At 48.6% G+C, this 19454-nt stretch overlaps 1 protein-coding gene across 1 annotated transcript in view; it reads left to right on the top strand.

The window, feature by feature from the left end:
- dok6 (docking protein 6) overlaps positions 1 to 19454 on the top strand; it is a 388575-nt gene that overhangs the window by 258340 nt on the left and 110781 nt on the right. The gene's annotated exons all lie outside the window — the stretch shown is intronic.

The raw sequence follows: 19454 nt of genomic DNA, 5'->3' as shown, positions 1-19454 counted from the left end.
CGGGGGGTGGGAGAATCACGGGGGTCGCCAGGGGATCATGAAATTAGTCGGGGGGCCCTCCCGTGATTCTCCCACCCGGCGTGGGGAGCGGAGAATCGCGCCCAGAGAGAGAGAGAGACCTAGAGGCGAAGAGGTTTGTAGTGAGAGAATTGCAGCACTTGGGGTTTGGCAGCCAGTGGCCAATCAATTAGAATCCAGAATGGGTAAGATGAAGGACATAAGAAATAGGAACAGAATAGACCATTCAGCCCTTTGACCTCGCTTTGCCATTTGACAAGACCCTGGCTGATATTCTACCTCCACTCCACCTCGCTGCACCATCTTCATTTGCCTACACCCCCCATAGTACTCACAATATTGGCGTATTTTGATCATGGAAACAGTCAATGGCTCTTTACCCTCTGGGGTAAAGAATTGTAAAGACTGCTCTCTGCCCAGTCCGCTTTCCATTGTCATTGGTAGCATTGAAGAATACTGCATGGGCTGCTCAGGTAGCAGCCTATGGCATTGCTTTCCCTCAACATAGCCTGTACAGCGTTGCTCGAAGCTACACCAATGGGTTCCTCCACTGTGACTCTCCGTTACATTCTCCAGTCAGGGGAAACATGCTCATGGCACCAACCCTGCCAAACCCCAGAAAGCTTTGATACATTTCAATCTGATTACCTCTCGTTCTGCATCCTAGGGGACATCAGCGTAATCCACTCAACCTGCCCTTATACCAGGGGTCAGTTTAGTGATTTCATTGCATCCCATCTAAAGCAAGTGTATGCTTCCTCGGATAAGCAGACCAAAACTCTACACGACACTCTGTGTGATCGAACCAAGGCTACATGTAATTTTACTGAGAGTTCTTTGCACTTTATTAAGGTTAACACATTCGGCTGAATTTCCCCCCTCCATGGGGCAGGAAACGGGATGATTTGCCAGTCCTGAATCTGCCTCTGAGGGAAACAGTCAGTCATCGGGATTTTTACTGGGGCACTGCTGAATTGGCATGGGGACAGGTTTGCCGCGCAATTTAAGATGGTGAGGGAGCAGCCTTTCAAAAGGTGAGGAGGCAGCTGGAGTGCCAGTCAGTAGTCTTCCGCCTTGAGGGGAGCAGCAGACTGTCAAATTTTCTTTAAACCTTTAATTAAAGATTGAATACTGAAGCCCATCTATTGGATGGGGGTGGGGGTGGGGGGGGGGGGGGGGGGAAGTCACGGAGGTTTGGCCCCTCCATAGGGCAGCCTCTGTGGTGCCTCCTTCACCTGGGCAAGCGGAAAGGGCTGTACACCTGTGCCGCCACCTGCCGCCACCACCTTCCTTCAGCTGCAGAAATGTGTCCCCTGCCGACGCGGGACCTTGGAAATGAACTGGAAAATTCCATTCGGCCTCCTTTCATTTCCTTCAGTGAGGCCGTCAACAGGGTTGATCTGCTAGCCGCCATGCACAGACGGGGAGACTTTCCATCTCTTTCCTGCCTTGGTGATAAAGGCTCAAAGATGAGGTGAAGCTGGGGAACCAGCACGCTGACGCCTAAACAGGACTATTTCTCGGTCTCGTCCAGCTTTCATCCCAAAATCCTGCCTTCTTAATTGCTTACTGTACCAGCAACCGTCGTTGATTCATTTACAAAAACTCTAGGCCCCTCTGCCAGCATTTCTGAAAGTTTTGGTCATTTTAAAAAGTAAGTCTGCTTTTCTCTTTTTCGTGCCAACTTCATGTTCCTCACAGCTGCCATGCTCCTGCCCACTTACTGAAGCTGCCTCTCCCTCTCTGCAGCCCCACTCTTTATTCTCTGCACAGCTTACTTACCCAACTAACTTTGTGTCATCCGCAAGCTTTGATACATTACACTGGGGGAGCTCATCTAAGTAATTAATACGGATTGTAAATGGATGAAAACCAACCTCCTGACTCCCGAAGGACTGTCCCACATCTACAAGGCACAAGTCAGGAACGTAATAGAATTCCCTCCACTTGCCTGGATGAGTGCAGCTCCAATAATACTCAAGAAGCTCGATACCATCTAGGACAAAGCAGCCCGCGTGATTTGATACCCTGTCCAGCACCATTAATAACCACTCCCTCCCTCACCAATGCACAGTGGCAGCAGTGTGGGCCGTCTACTTAAGCTGTGCCCTGGTGGAAGAGGGCACAGATTCAATAAGCAGTGGAGACCTGAGGAAAAATACTTTTTCACACAACAAGACTGTTAGAGTGTACTGTCCAATGGTGTGGTGGGGGCAGGTTCAATCAGTGCTTTCAAAGAGGGAATCAGATTGTTATCTGAAAAGGAAGAATGTGCAGGGTTATGGGGAGAATGTTAGGGATTGGCATTAAGCAAATTACTCCTTTGGAAAGTAAGTGCAGACACAAAGGCCTGAATAGCCTCTGTTGTAACTGCCCGGATCCTATTGGCTGGGGACAATTGGTTACTGCAAGTTTCAGTGTAATGGGTAGCATGGTAGCATAGTGGTTAGCACAATTGCTTCACAGCTCCAGGGTCCCAGGTTCGAGTCCCGGCTTGGGTCACTGTCTGTGCGAGTCTGCACGTTCTCCCCGTGTGTGCTTGGGTTTCCTCCGGATGCTCCGGTTTTCTCCCACAGTCCAAAGATGTGCAGGTTAGGTGGATTGGCCATGCTAAATTGCCCTTAGTGTCCAGATTTGCCCTTAGTGTTGGGTGGGGTTACTGGGATAGGGTGGAGCTGTGGGCTTGGGTAGGGTGCTCTTTCCAGTGGCCGGCGCAGACTTGATGGGCCAAATGGCCTCCTTCTGCACTGTAAATTCTATGATTCTATGGCTACTTGGGGAGTATGAACACACCCAGTGAGGGGGGGGGGGGGGGGAGAGGAGCAATGATTAGCAGTGCAGCTGTATAAATTGAGCTGGCCAGTGATGTACGGGCTGGAGAGAGAACCAGTAGTGAACGGCTGTCCCTGTGTACATATTCTTGTAAATAAAGTTACTTTCTGTTTGACTCCACAAACACGTGCTAGATTCTTCGTGACCCTCACATAAGCCGCCTCCTGTGCTGGGCCAGAAGATCCCGCCAGCAGGGAGGGACCATAACATTCTGCCCCATCATTCTAGCAAGTGGCACAAAGATTTGCAAATCAGCTGCTGTTGTACCTTGGTCCGTGGGGAATCTTATTCACACACAACAATTTTTTGCCAAGGCAGTACCAGGATCCATACATGTTGTGATTTCATTTGAAAACAAGCACTGTAGCAGAACCCAATGGATTCGGCTGTCCCCAATTTCTCAGGCACAGTATATTATACTGGAGTGGTTTCCTTTTTTACTATTAATGGAATATCTAATGAGATTGATATTAAAATGGATATGGCCGGGCTCATCAGTATTATAGATTGATGCCTCTGCAGAACGTTGAGCGCGTGAGTGCGTGGAAAAGAAATGAAAGGGAAGCCACAAGAACTTTTCATTCCAGAAAGAAGCTGGAGGACTCGGCACCAATTGATATTCGCACGAGAGAAGGAAGCAACTGAGAAAGAGTGAACAGTGTTCTACTCCCAGATAAGTGGGGCCCAGCCACAACTTTCAGCTGATGTAAGTTAGTGCACCAAGCTGTTCAATTGCTGATTGGGGAATAAATGTTATTCAATCTTCAATGTGTGGAGAGAACGTTTTTTTTTAAAAAGGCCTTTGAGTGATGTTTCTGATAAGGGCAGCAGGAGCACTTATTAATATTATGCTGGGCTGACGCTGTTGGGATTTGCTGAGGGCTGCCTCATGAACTATTCATAGTGATCTCCCAGCCCATATCAGTCTACCTATGGTAGCTCACTGTCATGTAGGTAACCAGATATGGCGCTAAGCAACTCATAAAGGCTACAGATGACATGTATGTTGTTGCTGGGCAGAGGGGGAATTGTGGCTGGACCAAAAGACAAAGCGACTCCATTTCATTCATTCGTCTTTGGAATTCTCTAACCCAGAAAACACAGGAGGCTACATCATTAAATAATGCCAGGGCTGAGTTTGACAAATTTTTTGGATCTACTGTGGTAGTCACCACTAGTTGTATTACATGTATTACGGCACTGCCCGTATAGTCGAGGTACATGGATAAATCCCTGCCTGTTGGCTCCGCCCAGTAGGCGGCGTATAAATATGTGTGCTCGCCGGTGCTGCAGCCATTCTGGTTCCAGCTACAGGAGGCACAACATCTTTGCTCAATAAAGCCTGGATTATTCCACTACACTCGTCTTTGTGGTAATTGATAGTGCATCATCTACAAAAGAGGGCCCAGTGTTTATAGAGAGCAGGCAAGAAGGTAGAGTTGAAGCCACAATCAGTGATCAGCCGGGCCGGCTCGAGGGGCTTGGATGGTCTACTTCTGCTCCTATTTCTTCTGGAGCTCTGCAGATATTGACGGAGCAAGTTAAATAACAGCATCCATTGTAAAAAGCAGTTCTAATGGAGCAGAGTCGCCCAAGGTGTTTCACGGAGGCACTTTCAGGAAAAAACAAAACTTCACTGAGCCAAAGAAGGAGACTTTAGTGGGGGTGAGACAATAAGCAGAATGGGGCTGGTGAAAGGCAAAGTGAGGGAATAACAGCCAATGGATGGGGCAAAAAGAGGAGATGATGCTCAGGAGGCCAGAGTCGGAGGAAATAACGATTCTGATTGGTATTCAGTCAGGAGGAGAAAGGATGGACTGAGGCCATGAAGGAATTTTAAATTTGAGATGTTGGGTCTCTGAGGAACAATTTAGATTAACGAGGCCAGGGGTGAGATGCATCAGGAGGGCTTTGGATGAGATTAATTGGTTGGACAGTGGAGAGTGGGAGGTCATCCAAGCATTGGAAAGGTCAAGTCTGGGGGTCAAAGACATGAATGAGGGTTTCTGCTGCTGATAGGCAGAGGCCAGGTAGGAAACAGAAGGCGTTCTTTGTGGTGGAGAGAATATGAGGTCAGAAGGTCAGTTCAAGGTCAGATGGGAGGTCATGATCAGCCTGAAACAATAACTGTCAATGGGGATGGAATCTAGGATAAAGGCACGGAGTTTGAGGCAAGGGACAAAGACGATGGCTTTTGTCTTCCTCACGTTTCACTCAAGGAAATTACTGCGTCCAACATTGGAGGGGAAGAGCTGAGTAGTCATTATAATAATTCCGCCAAGACCAGGCTTCATACATACTCTAGCTTATTTGGATAACAAATAAAGAGCCATAGCCACGGTGAACAATGCTTGCGACCAGCCCCAGGACCATCGGGAATGCTGGTCCGGGCCTGGGCTGCAGGTATTAAACTCCCACCGCATAGTACCTATTGTACGAGCCCCCGCCCAAGGGATTGGGGAACTCATATTCCACAAACCTCACGGGGAGATGCATTTACAATCCTCCATGGTCTTCGTAGTCGTCATAACATCCCTCCCCCTCAAGTCCATTTCACCCTCGATGCTTCCAGGGCAAGGAGGTCTACCCTGCCTCTTCACACTTGGCCTCGAGTATGTGGCAGGTGGAACTACATTGGGAGGTATGAAGCGTTTTGGCAATCTTTGCTTCCATATGGTGCACCTAAGGGACACTAGCGTCTTTTCTTCTTCGGTATTAGGTAACAGGGGAATCCCCAATTCCTTGTCCTCCATATCTGAAGCAGAGTCCTCGCAGTCAGGAGAGATGGACATCGGATCCTCTACGAGCAGAAGCCCTGCGCCAGCAACGGCCACTACTGGGGTGGGAGACGTGGCATCAAAGGGGCAGCCGCACCTTCTTCTAAGTTGGTCCAGGTGCTTCCTCAGAACTTTATCTTGTACCTTCACCTTGTAGAATACAGGTCCAATTTTTTCTTAATATGACTCCAGGGACCCAACTCAAGCCATCTCCAAAATTCAGTTCATAGACTGGGTCACCAGTCTTAAACATTCGCTCAGATCTTATGGCATCATGATTTAATTTTTTATTTTCCTGTCGGCACGCCACCCTCCCTGCCAAATTTGGAAATAACATCTTAACTTGATAAAGTTCTGAGGAAGCACCTGGTCTTGGCGGAATTATTATAATGTCTACTCAGCTCTTCCCCTCGAATTGGGGCCTCACGGTAGCATGGTGGTTAGCATCAATGCTTCACAGCTCCAGGGTCCCAGGTTCGATTCCCGGCTGGGTCACTGTCTGTGTGGAGTCTGCACGTCCTCCCTGTGTGTGCGTGGGTTTCCTCCGGGTCCTCCGGTTTCCTCCCACAGTCCAAAGATGTGCGGGTTAGGTGGATTGGCCATGCTAAATTGCCCGTAGTGTAAGGTTAATGGGGGGATTGTTGGGTTACGGGTATACGGGTTACGTGGGTTTAAAGTAGGGTGATCATTGTTCGGCACAACATCGAGGGCCGAAGGGCCTGTTCTGTGCTGTACTGTTCTATGTTCTATGTTCTATGAATGTTGGACGCAGTAATTTCCTTGAGTGAAATTTGAGGAAGACAAAGCCATCGTCTTTGTCCCCTGCCTCAAACTCCGTGCCCTTATCCTAGATTCCATCCCCATAGAATTATATCATCCTTGACACCATCGTGACCTCTTCTAATGCAGGCAGAGGAGCCAGGCTTGCGGGTAGTGGGAGACGACTCGAGGCATCAGTGTTGGCTATTCGCCATCCTGGGCATTATTCGAAGGAACATTCACAGTGACAAAGCCGGGCAGAGATGATAGGAGGGATTGCCCTGACTTCTTTTGAAAGGCCCAATAAAGGCTTGTGGTCTGTCACTATCACAGAATACCTGCCATAGACAGACTTGTGAAATTTTTCAAAGCCAAATATGACCAGCTAGCCTTTCTTCTCAATCTGCGAGTGGAGCTGCTCTGCATCCGAGAGAGCCCGGGACACGTAGACAATAGGTCCTTCTGTGCCATCGTTCCAACGATGCAAGAGTACCACCCCAACTCCATTAGGAGAGGTGTCGCACACCATTAAGTGCTCATTCTTGGGATCGTAATGTACTAGTAAATTAGACAATAGTAGCTGCCGTTTTACCATTTCAAAGGCATCTTCTTGTGGCTTCTCCCAAGACCACATCTGGTATTTCTTTAATAGCAGAAGCAATGGCGACAGCAAGGATGCCAAGTTTGAAATTAACTTCCCATAATAATTGTCTAGACCCAGGAAAGATTTCAGTTCTGTGGCATTCCGTGGGATAGACACTTCCCTAGTAGCTTTGATCTTGTCTTCCATGGGGTGAAGTTCTTTGTTGTCTACCCGATAGCCTAGATGGGTTACTTCACTCACCTGGAAAACACACTTTTAAGGTCCACCCCTGCTTTTGAAAATCACCGCAAGACCTCATTTAGGTTTGCTAGGTGCTCCTACTCTGTAGTCCCTATAATCAGAACATCATTCAGGTACACTGCCACCTTGGGTAATGCCTGGAGTATATTCTCCATGACTCGCGGAAATATGGTGCATGCTGACGAGACCCCGAAGGGTATGCAAGTTTATTCGTACAGGCCTCAATTGGTATTAATCGTGACGTATTTACGGGAGGTTACATCTAGTTTGAGCTGAAGGTAGGCGTGGCTCACGTCTAGTTTTGTTACAGTGTGGCCACCTGTTAGTTTGGCGTATAAATCTTCTGTCCCTGGCATGGGGTACCTGTTTAATTTTGAGACCAGGTTAACCGTGAGTTTATAATCCCCACAGAGACAGACTGGTGCAAGCCTGTGCTGGCCTTGGCTTCTTGCCTGGGTAATACGAATATTGCCTTGGTTGTGCCCTTCTGCAATGTTTACAATAATCCATTAGCTGACACCTGCATTCCTCAGGAGTTGGTTTCCCTGGTTTACTTGGGATTATCACGTGCTTTCCTGCCATGGAGACCCTGCAGAGTTTTGGTTCGGCAGTGGGCAACTCCCATAGGTGACGGTCCCATTCAATGACGGGTTCCCCCGGAGCCCTCTGTACTGTATTAAAATGGTACGTTTAGAGGATGATTGATGGCTTCGGGTCACAGTGATTTTCTACTAATTCCACGAGCTCGCCAAATGTTTTTGAGTCTGGGGTCTCTGGGTAGGTTTCGCTTTTTATTATGCTGAACATTGGGGCCCCACAAGCTGTCAGGAGGATTACTGTCTGTTTCTCGTCTCCCACAATGTTATTAGCCCAAAGGAAATAGCACATGCGCTCTGCACATTGGGCCCAGCCTTCTCCGTTAATATCGTAAGGCTCGAGTTACTGAAAAAAAGACATTTTGCGTTGCTTACCAGAGAGCTGATTGTTTCATTCAGAAGGCTGCTCAGGAATTTCAGTTTTACTCCTCGTCGCCAATGTAATTCCACCAAGGCTAGGCTTCAGACAAACTTTAGTTTATTTGGACAATGAAAGGAGCCATAGCCGCTGGGCACAATGCTTGCATCCCAGCCATCCAGACCATCGGGAATGCTGGTCTGGATCTGGGCTGCAGATTTTAAACTCCCGCTGAATAGTTCCTATTGATCGAGCCTCCGCCCGCCCAATTGGGGGAACTCATATTCGATGAACCCAATGGGGAGTTCAGTCAGCGATCCCCGGTCGCCTTGGTGGTTGTCATAACCATAATGAACACCATTCCTTCTGCTCAGGATTCTTACTTCATCTTTGAGACCTTGTGGCCCGTGGAGTCTCTGATTTATTTTTAGGGTGCTTCTGCCACCATTTAAAGTGGCTCCTTCTCTTCTGGTGCTAAACCAAGGTTTACTCCATCACGCTAAGGGAATGCCGCACTGTTGTAGCTGCCAAATTTCAGGTCAGCCATTAAACTGAAGCCCCATCTGCCCTCGGAGATGAACTGAAAGATCCACTGTCGTCACCGAAAGGAGAAGCGGGTTTGTTCACTGAGTATCCTGTATTGTGCTTCCTTTCCTCACTGCTGAACGACTCACCAGCCACTCAAATGTGGGTTCATTATTCATGAAGATGAAGTAGCAGGTGTACAGTGTCGGAGATCTCACCCAGTGCAGGCTACCTATCATGTGATACCAACATTTTTTCCTATCTGGTGATGTACTTAGATATACTTAGACAGACCTACAAAAGGTGTATCACAGCATCCCCATTTTTTCCTAACTTAAAATGATCCCCTATTTAAAAACAAACAGGGACAATTTGCAATACAGTAAACTCTTATAAGGTGAAAATTCACAACTTTGCAAGGTTATAAGCTTATGAGTCTATGAAGCGTAGTAGTGGTTAAAGATACACCGCAATCTGGGCTCTGTAAACCTAGGCTGAGATTGCTGATCATTCCAAATGATCTGTGCTGGGATCTTACTCTGCTTACAATAGAATGGCTTGCTGTTTCATGATTAGAAACTTCCCTGATTTGATATCACTTCTGTCTCAATGTCATGCCATTTGATGTGCATAACTCGTTAAGATCTTGGTTCTATCTACGTTGGCCGGACTCCACATTCCAAAAGACGTAAAATCCAAACTTTCACTCCAGCTGTTAGCCTGGTAGTTAATTTCCTGCGTGCCAGTCATGCACATCTTACATGTCTTTTCCAGAAATCCATCCCATATCTCTGGAAGCGTAGATGGATGCTGACTTGCTGGAGTTGTTCACACCTGTCAGCCAAACATCAGTTCTGTCAGTGAAGAAATAGTTGCACTTAATGAATGCTCTCTGAGGCAGAATGTGGCCACATGCACATTTTTCCTGGTCCGCACACGTAACAATTCAAAATTTTCAATCACGTACCGTGCCCTCTTCCAAGTCGCTCGATCTACAATGGTGTGGTGTGGCAGTGATTTGATCCACTCTCCATTTCTCACACAGGTTCTGGAATGGCTTGCACATTTAGAGGATTCTGGGCTTCATTAATGGGGCGTAGAGTACAAGAGCAAGAAGGTTTTGCTGAACTTGAACACGGTACTCTTTAGACCTCAGCTGGAATATTGTGTACAGTTCTGGGTGCCACACTGTGGGAAGGATATCGACGCATTGGAGGGAGTGCAGAAGAGGCTTACAAGAATTATTCCAGGGATGAAAAACTTCAGGTATGAGGATAGATTGGGACTGTTCTTCTCAGAGAGAAGATGGCTGAGAGGAGATGACCAAAATCATGAGAGGACTGGACAGAGTAGATGGCGAGAAACTGTTCCTGCTCAGAAAAGGATAAAGAACAAGAGGCCACAGATTTAAAGTGATTTACAAAAAGAAGCCAATGTGATGTGAGGAAAAGCATATCCACACGACGAGTGGATTGGGTCTGGAGGACACTGCCTGGAAGTGTGGTGGTGATGTACCATCAATTGGATTCAAGACACAATTAGGATCCGAACTGTGGCTTTAATCAGCTAGTTGTTAGCCCGGTGGTCGACTACAGAGTAAGGCCGACCGCCGGGAACTCTGGGTACTTACACCCCGCCTTGGAGGCGGGGTTTACTTGCCTCTCGACCAATTGGTGAGCAGTCACATGATTAGTCCCAGCCAATCAGACGAGAGGCACATGACCAGCCAGAGCCAATGGGAAACCCATGCTCTGCACCAATGGCAGTGCTCACATTCATACTACCACATACACCCCCCCCCCCCCCCCCCCCCCGGCCTTCTTTCTCCACTAGGGGTGAAAGTTGAAGAGAGAGAGAGGGGGGAGGGGGTCCGAGGACTGGTGGTATGAGCAGCGAAAATCGAGAAAGGTGGGCTGCCCACTGGCTCGTGGCAAAAAAAAACAATACTACTACTACTGAAGGTGCAACGGAATAACAACAAAGTCCAAAATGCCCCATGGCCGCATCAGATGCACACGATCAGCCTGTCGGGTGCCTGTGGTGTTCTAGAGGACCGTCGCAGTGGAGCCGGTGACGTCTGACCGATGGTCGTCCTTGCCTCCGGGAGCGTCAGTCTTAGATGTGTCTCCGTACCCCGGGCCGGTGGTGGAGACGCTGTAATCGGGGGAGAGGGGTATGTGCGCTGGGTCTTTGGGGGGCACTGGGGGGAATTGGGGTTGGGGGGGAGGTGTTGATGTAAGGGGAGAAGGCCGCACGCCGGCGGGTGCCAGGTCCCGAAGCGAGAACGTATCCTGCCGACCGTCGGGATACTCCACGTACGCATATTGCGGGTTGGCGTGGAGTAACTGGACTCGCTCAACCAACGGGTCGGACTTGTGCACCCGCACATGCTTCCAGAGCAAGATGGGCCCGGGGGTGGCCAGCCAGGTCGGAAGAGGGGACCCTGAGGACGACTTCCTGGGGAAAACAAGAAGCCGTTCATGAGGTGTTTGATTAGTGGTAGTACAGAGGAGAGACCGGATTGAATGCAGGGCGTCGGGAATGACTTCTTGCCAACGGGAAATAGGGAGATCTCTGGACCATAGGGCCAGCAGGATGGTCTTCCAAATGGTGCCATTCTCCCGCTCGACCTGACCGTTACCCCGAGGGTTATAACTGGTCGTCCTGCTAGAGGCTATGCCCCTGCTGAGCAGGAACTGACGCAGTTCGTCACTCCTAAAGGAAGATCCCCGGTCGCTGTGGATGTACACGGGGTAACCGAACAGGGAGAAGGTGGACAGGAGGGCCTTTATGACGGTTGTTGTGGTCATGTCGGGACAGGGAATGGCGAAAGGGAAGCGGGAGTATTCGTCGATAACACTCAAGAAATATGTGTTACGGTTGTTGGAGGGGAGGGGACCCTTGAAGTCTATACTGAGACGTTCAAAGGGGAGGAATGCCTTGATCAGATGCGCTCGTTCGGGGCGGTAGAAGTGCGGTTTGCACTCGGCGCAGACGTGGCAGTCCCAAGTGACCGTCCTGACTTCCTCGACGGAGTAGGGCAGGTTGCGGGTCTTAATAAAATGGTAGAAACGGGTGACCCCTGGATGGCAGAGGTCCGTGTGGAGGGAGCGGAGGCGGTCAATCTGCGCGCTGGCGCAGGTACCGCGGGATAGGGCATCGGAAGGCTCGTTGAGCTTCCCAGGACGATACAAGATATCGTAGTTGTATGTGGACAACTCGATCCACCACCGCAAGATCTTGTCGTTGTTGATCTTGCCCCTCTGTGCATTGTCGAACATGAAAGCTACTGACCGTTGGTCTGTGAGGAGGGTAAACCTCCTGCCGGCCAGATAGTGCCTCCAATGTCGCACAGCTTCAACTATGGCCTGTGCCTCCTTTTCCACCGGGGAATGGCGGATTTCAGAAGCGTGGGGGGTTCGTGAAAAGAAGGTCACGGGTCTGCCCACTTGGTTCAGGGTGGCCGCCAGAGCTACGTCAGACGCCTCGCTCTCGACCTGGAATGGGAGGGACTCGTCGATAGCATGCATTGTGGCCTTTGCGATATCCGCTTTGATGCGGCTAAAGGCCTGGCGGGCCTCCATTGACAGGGGAAAGGAGATGGACTGGATGAGGGGGCGGGCTTTGTCGGCGTAGTTGCGGACCCACTGGGCATAATATGAGAAGAAGCCCAGGCAGCGTTTGAGGGAGTTGGGGAGGGGAAGTTCCATCAGGGGGCGCATGCGTTCGGGATCGGGGCCTATCACTCCGTTACGCACTACGTAGCCAAGGATGGCTAGACGGTCGGTGCTAAACACGCATTTATCCTTATTGTAAGTTAAATTAAGGAGTTTTGCGGTTCGGAGGAATTTTTGGAGGTTGATGTCGTGGTCCTGCTGGTCGTGGCCGCAGATGGTGACATTATCGAGATACGGGAAGGTGGCCCGTAAACCGTGCTTGTCGACCATTCGGTCCATCTCCCGTTGGAAGACCGAGACTCAATTTGTGACACCGAATGGAACCCTGAGGAAGTGGTAGAAACGCCCATCTGCCTCAAACGCGGTGTACTTTCGGTCACTCGCGCAGATGGGGAGCTGGTGGTAGGCGGACTTAAGGTCCACCGTGGAAAAGACTTTGTACTTCGCGATCCTGTTAACCAGGTCGGAAATACGGGGGAGAGGATACGCGTTCAGCTGCGTAAACCTGTTGATGGTCTGACTGTAATCGATGGCCATCCGGTTTTTCTCCCCAGTCCTAACTACCAGCACTTAGGCTCGCCAGGGACTGTTGCTGGCCTTGATAACTCCTTCCTTGAGGAGCCTCTGGACCTCGGACCCGATGAAGGTCCGATCCTGGGCACTGTATCGTCTGCTCCTCGTGGCAACAGGTTTACAATCTGGGGTGAGATTAGCAAGCAAGGAAGGGGGGTCCACTTTGAGGGACGCGAGGCTGCAAACAGTAAGAGGAGGAATAGGGCCGCCGAATTGAAAGGTCAAGCTCTGCAGAGTGCTGGAGCCCATAGACGGGGGAGAATGAGGAGTTTGAAGTTTTTGATGACCCTCCCCTGGACCGTGAGGTCCGTTATGCAGCACCCGGTGATTTGGACGGAGTGCGAACCCGAGGCCAATTCAATCTTATGCTTAACTGGGTGGATGGGGAGTGCGCAGCATCTTACTGTGTCGGGGTGGACGAAATTTTCCGTGCTCCCGGAGTCCAGCAGGCACCTCGTTTTGTGTCCGTTGAGCTGAAACGTTGTCGTAGTCTTGGCGAGCGAGCGTGGTCGCGACTGGTCGTGTTTGATGGAAGCCAGTCGTGGTGAGAGTTCCAGATCATCCTCAGTGGCAGAGTAATTGCTTGCAGGGCCTTCCGTGTTGGCGCAAGATGGCAGCGCCCAGGACCCGCACGTGGAGTCGGGGTCCCAAGATGGCGGCACCCAGGACCCGCATGTGGAGCCGGGGCCCCAAGATGGCGGCGCCCATGGCCCGCACATGGTGTCCGGGGTCCAAGATGGCGGCGCCCGTGGGAACCTCGTGGCAGTTGGGGGCAGTGTCAACGGCATCTGCGGGCCAGTTGGGGCGGGTGCGAGCGAGGGTCGGGAGGACCGTGGGGCCGTTGCGGGGGCCGGAGAGGTTGGTGCGCGGCGTGGGGCCCTGGGGGGCCCGGGGGGGGGGGGCAACCCGCAGTCGCTGCACGGAACAGCAGCGACTGACTTGGTCTGGCAGACCACCGCGTAGTGGCCCTTCTTCCCGCAGCTCTTGCACAGAGCGGAGCGGGCTAGGCAGCACAGGCAGGGGTACTTGAAGAGACCACAAAAATAGCAACGGGGCCCCGCTAGTTTGTCGGAGCGACCCACAGCACAGGCTTGGGAGGGGCGGGGTCCACGGGGGTGGCACGTGCCATGAAGTCCAGGGGGTTGTTGCGCGGCCGGGGGCGTATGCGCGGGCATTCAGGTCAGCAACGTCCAGGGACGTTGCAAGAGTCCGTGCCTCAGCTAGGCTGAGGGTGTTCTTTTCTAACAATCGTTGGCGGATAGAAGGAGACTGCATGCCAGCAACGTAAGCGTCTCTGATTAAAAGTTCCATGTGCTCAGTCGCCGAAACTTGGAGACACGCGCACGTTCTCCCTAGAGCTGCGAGGGCCTGGTAAAACTCGTCGAGTGACTCACCAGGGAACTGTTGTCTAGTCGTCAGGAGATGCCGTGCGTATACTTCATTGACCGGCCGGAGAAAGTGTCCTTTGAGAATCACCATGGCCGCATCATAATCGCTTTCGTCCTCAATCATAGAGTAGATCGCTGTGCCCACGCACGAGTGGAGGATGTGGAGTTTCTGCTCCTTGGTGGGTTTGCCGGTTGCAGTCGTCATGTAACTATTAAAACACGCCTGCCAGTGTTTAAAGATTGCAGGCGTGTTGGTGCGGAGGCAGTCAGGCTTGATGCGTAGCTCCATTCCAATTGGATTCAAGACACGATTAGGATCCGAACTGTGGCTTTAATCAGCTAGTTGTTAGCCCGGTGGTCGACTAAAGAGTAAGGCCGACCGCCGGGAACTCTGGGTACTTATACCCCACCTCGGAGGCGGGGTCTACTTGCCTCTCGGCCAATTGGTGAGCAGTCACATGACTAGTCCCAGCCAATCGGACGGAAGGCACATGACCAGCCAGAGCCAATGGGAAACCCATGCTCTGCACCAATGGCACTGCTCACATTCAAACCACCACAGGTGGAGACAGGTTCAACCAGAGCGTTCGGGAGGCCATTAGATGTGCAAGGATACGGTGAAAAGGCCGGGGAATGGCACTAAGTCCTAATGCTCATTTGGAGAGCTGATGCAGACATGATGGGCTGCAGCGTAACTGGTGCACCGCCTGCACCATAACAATTCTGTGATTTGTCTTTCAAGGGTAATTTGACGCTGCCACAAATCATGGCTATGGAAATCTAAAATGGTGCAAGTCTTTATTGTGAAGACAAAAGACTTGTGTTTATGTAGTGCCTTTCTCAAGTCAGCCAATTCTGCAGTGTAATCCGTGTTTTGATGTGGGAAACATGACAGCCAATTTTATGCACAGCAAGCAACAACGTGACAATGGCCAGATAATCTGTCTTTTGTGATTTTTGTTTTGAGGACAAACCTATCAATAGACTTTCTGGCAGCAGTGATGAAGTACCAGGATGTATAAATACAGAGATCAGAGAAGGTTGTTGCAAAAGCAGGATGGTTATAAACACAGATTTTAATTTTCACGTAACCAGTGAGACGCAGAACAGCTCATGTTTCCAAGGGCAGCAAATTCACTTAGTGCATTCGAGAAGGTTTGCGGGACAGTGACTGGGATTATCCAGTCCCGTTGTGGCGGGACCTGCAGCAGGAGATGCAGTAGCCCAACCAAAAGTCCATTGACTTTCGGTCGGACCAGGCAATCTCCGCGGTGGGCAGGGACAGAAATTCCCGCCCAGCATTTTCCTGAACCAAAAGTTGGGCCATATTGGATTCGGTGATGAGCAATGAACCAGAATTATTGGTCAATAAACTAATGGTAAGGGCACACCGAGCGAAAAGTGACCATAAGGTGATTGAATTTGATATTAGGTTTGAGAGGGAGAAGGATAAGTCAAAAACTAATATTTAAAATTTAGGTGATACTGACTTTGAAGCACGAGAGAGTAATTGACCACGGTAAATTCTACTGTAAAACTAAAGGAAACGACAATACAACATGCAAAGGATTGTGGAGATCCCTTTGTATTGAGAGAGATGTGAAGAACAGCGAGGGGATACAAGGGAAGTCAGAACACTCTTACTACTTTGAGAGTATCTTTCATATCTTGGAAAGGTTTCAGTAGCGTGTCTACAATACCAAACAGATCAATCATTCTGATTATTTTTAGCTATTGGAATTAATGAATACCTCCGCACCGTTGCAACAACTTCATTTTGATTTAAGCTATTAACTACACTTATCAAACGAAAGATGAACTGGTGTATAAGTTGATTTAAATGTACAATATAAGTCATACTATTTAGCTCAAAAATAAATTAAAGTCAAAATACTATATTCAACTACTGTGTTTTTTATTTAAATGAAGTCTACGCTGTGATGCTAATGCTGTTCATTATCACTGCAGAATCTGAACTAGGCTGACATAACTTCCAGATTCTCTCAGTTAATCTACACCCGATTCAGCACAGGCAAGCATCTAATGCCCCAACAGTGATAGACTTTGATAACCGCCAACAAACGCAGAAATTACTGTCCATCTTTCACCTAACTGAACAAGTCGTGCGATGTGTTTGTTGAATGTGGCTTGGCTCCGCATCAAATAGATCCATGAACAGTTCAAACCACCCTCAAAGCAGTTCTTTGAAATTTGACCGAAGCTGTTTTTTTAAATTTGTATGTCAAGTGAGTACATTTAAAGGGGCAGCTGCCAAGCCAAAACCAGACAAGGGGGAAAAATGGATCCTGGACACGAGCACAAAATGGGTTAAAGTGAATCAACCATCCGTGTTCCATCCACTCAATTTTATTCCCCATTGAAGATTTGTTGTAGTACATCATAAACTGTGACAGGAATTGAATTGAATTTGATTTATTGTCACATGTACTGAGGTACAGTGCAAAGTGTTGTTCTGCCTATAGTCCAGACATCGTTTCATACATGAAAAAACATAGGACATGCATAAACACACAATGTAAATACATAAGCACAGACATCGGCTGAGCATACGGAGTGTAGTACTACTCAGTAGAGAAGTTGTGTGAAGAGATCAGTTCAGTCCATAAGAGGGTCATTCAGGAGTCTGGTGACAGCGGGGAAAAGCTGTTTTTGAACCTGTTAGTGCATGATCTCAGACTTTTGTATCTCCATCTCCTGCCCGATGGAAGAGAGGACATAGTTACCGATAACATTGCACATGAGCTGGTGCTAAAACCAGTAATCTGGAGTGTGGCCTTAGTCTGTATCACCTCAATGCATATCGGGTTGCAACGCAGGACCTTGTGGGATGTAAGCTGTGTCCAGATTCTGAGTAATTTTAGATGCTCAGCACAGATCACTGTGGGAGCTCGCCATGCTGATTAATGCAACATGGCTGGTTTTGGACTGGGTATAGGCTCCCAATGCATTGTTTTTTAAAAAGGACAAAAAGCTCAATTTGCACTAAGAGTCATTTGAGTTTAAAATGCCACTTTTGTTTTAACAATGCTGTCATCAATATCAGGAAATTGAGTCGAAACAAACCATTTTGGACTTTTTGCAATTTTTTCTGTATTAATTTTTAGAATGTTTTCTATTGGGTTTGGGTTTTCATTTTGAATACGTCCAACAGATGGCTTAACTACATCCCAATGACAAATTGTTTCAGCAATAAATGTTTGTGAATGTCAAGGTAAAGAGCTCATGGGATTTCTCATCAAGAAGATTAAGAATGTCTTCTTGCCAACCTCAGTTGCATCTTCCTGATCTCATTCCCCCATTCCTAATGACTCCACTGGACATTGTTATCTACTTTTGACCACATAATGCTCCACAGCTTATTTCCCTTCCTCTCCTGCCGAACATTAGCTCACTCTCTTTACAAGATCCACCACCTGATCCCAACCCAAACCACCCAATAACCATACAAGCACTGCCCTTTCGTTCAATGCCCTCAGTTTCATCAGTGGCTTCTTTTCCTCATGTTCTGGTCCACATCCTTCAATATTGCCAAAAGCAATCTCTTCCTCCAAAAGATCCACTCTCTATCCCTCTAACCTCTTGAAGTTCTTTCAATCTCCAAATTCTGTTTCCTACCTCAAATCATTGTTACCACATCTATAATTTCCTGTTCATTGCACTGATGAGTTTAATATGAACTTATCACTTGTGCATTATAGTCACGCAATGCATTGTTTGTATTTGCACAATTCATTCCTGTCCTCCTCAGTCTCCTTGTGGTGTTTGATATGGCCAATGACTCCATCCTTCTAAGTGGTTGACCTCCATCCTATTAGTGTTTCATATTTCCACTTCTGCCTGTCACAATTTCCATTCTCCATCTCTTCTTTCCATGTCTCATACTGTCCATTGGGAGCATCATTCACAGACCTGAGATTGGTTTGCCCATCCAGACGGATGATAATTATCCCCGATCACCATCCTTGATACCAAAACTAGCTCTTTGTTATCTGATCAGTTGGTTGGCATCAAGAATGAATGAGAGAAAATATTTGTTAACCTGACATTTGAGGAGGCTTATTGGATAGAACTTTGCTGGCCTTTACGAGGTTGGGGATGGGGGTCAGTAAAATGGCAGGGAGTCAGGACAAATGGGTTCCCTGACAATGTCCCTCCATCAGGGAATTTTACTGACAGTGGATCAAGATGGGCAAGGAGGTGGGAAACCAATTTGAGTATGCAAAGGCCCACTAAATGCAATTTTACCTTATATAAAGAGTTGCTATTTTGTGATGGGATCCCGATCCATCACCTTGAACATTCACTCCCTCCCCCACCAATGAACCATCTACAAGGTGCACTGCAACAACTCACCAAGACTTCTTTGACAGCACCTTCCAAAACTGTGCCCTTTACCACTTAGAAGTACAAGGGTAGCAGATGCATGGGGACCTGCAAGTCCCCTCTCTGAGTCACATACCATCCTGACTTGGACCTATTTCACCGGGTTGTTGGGTTACGGGTATAGGGTGGATACGTGGGTTTGAGTAGGGTGATCATAGCTCGGCACAACATCGAGGGCCGAAGGGCCTGTTCTGTGCTGTACTGTTCTATGTTCTATGTTCTATTACAGTTCTTCGAGGGCGGATACACGGGAAAATCCAGTATTTGGATAAGGGAAACAATTTTCGTTATTGCTCTATAATTTTTTATCACATTTCAGATAAATATTAATATCTGCTTCCGGTTCTCACGCTTGCAGTTAGGCATTTTCTCTTCATTCTATAACTCTGAAAAATTCAAAAATCCCAAGCATTCCCGACTGGAGAGGTTACAATGTCAGAACAAGGCAGAATTGCACAGATAATTGAACAAATTAATAAATGGTATGATTTGGTCTTGGGTAACCGTTGCAAAGGTATGATTGCAAACTGATTGTCTGCTTCATAAACCCATATAATTAGCCTGCTTCATAACTGATACAGTTCTCTTTTCCATTTAGAACATAGAACATAGAACAGTACAGCACAGAACAGGCCCATCGGTCCTCGATGTTGTGCCGAGCAATGATCACCCTACTCAAACCCACGTATCCACCCTATACCCG

The sequence above is a fragment of the Scyliorhinus canicula genome, chromosome 10 (genome assembly GCF_902713615.1).
Source record: "Scyliorhinus canicula chromosome 10, sScyCan1.1, whole genome shotgun sequence".
Classification (NCBI taxonomy): Eukaryota; Metazoa; Chordata; class Chondrichthyes; order Carcharhiniformes; family Scyliorhinidae; genus Scyliorhinus; species Scyliorhinus canicula.
The sequence above is the reverse complement of the archived record's forward strand: the minus strand, read 5'-3'. Positions and strand labels throughout refer to the sequence as shown.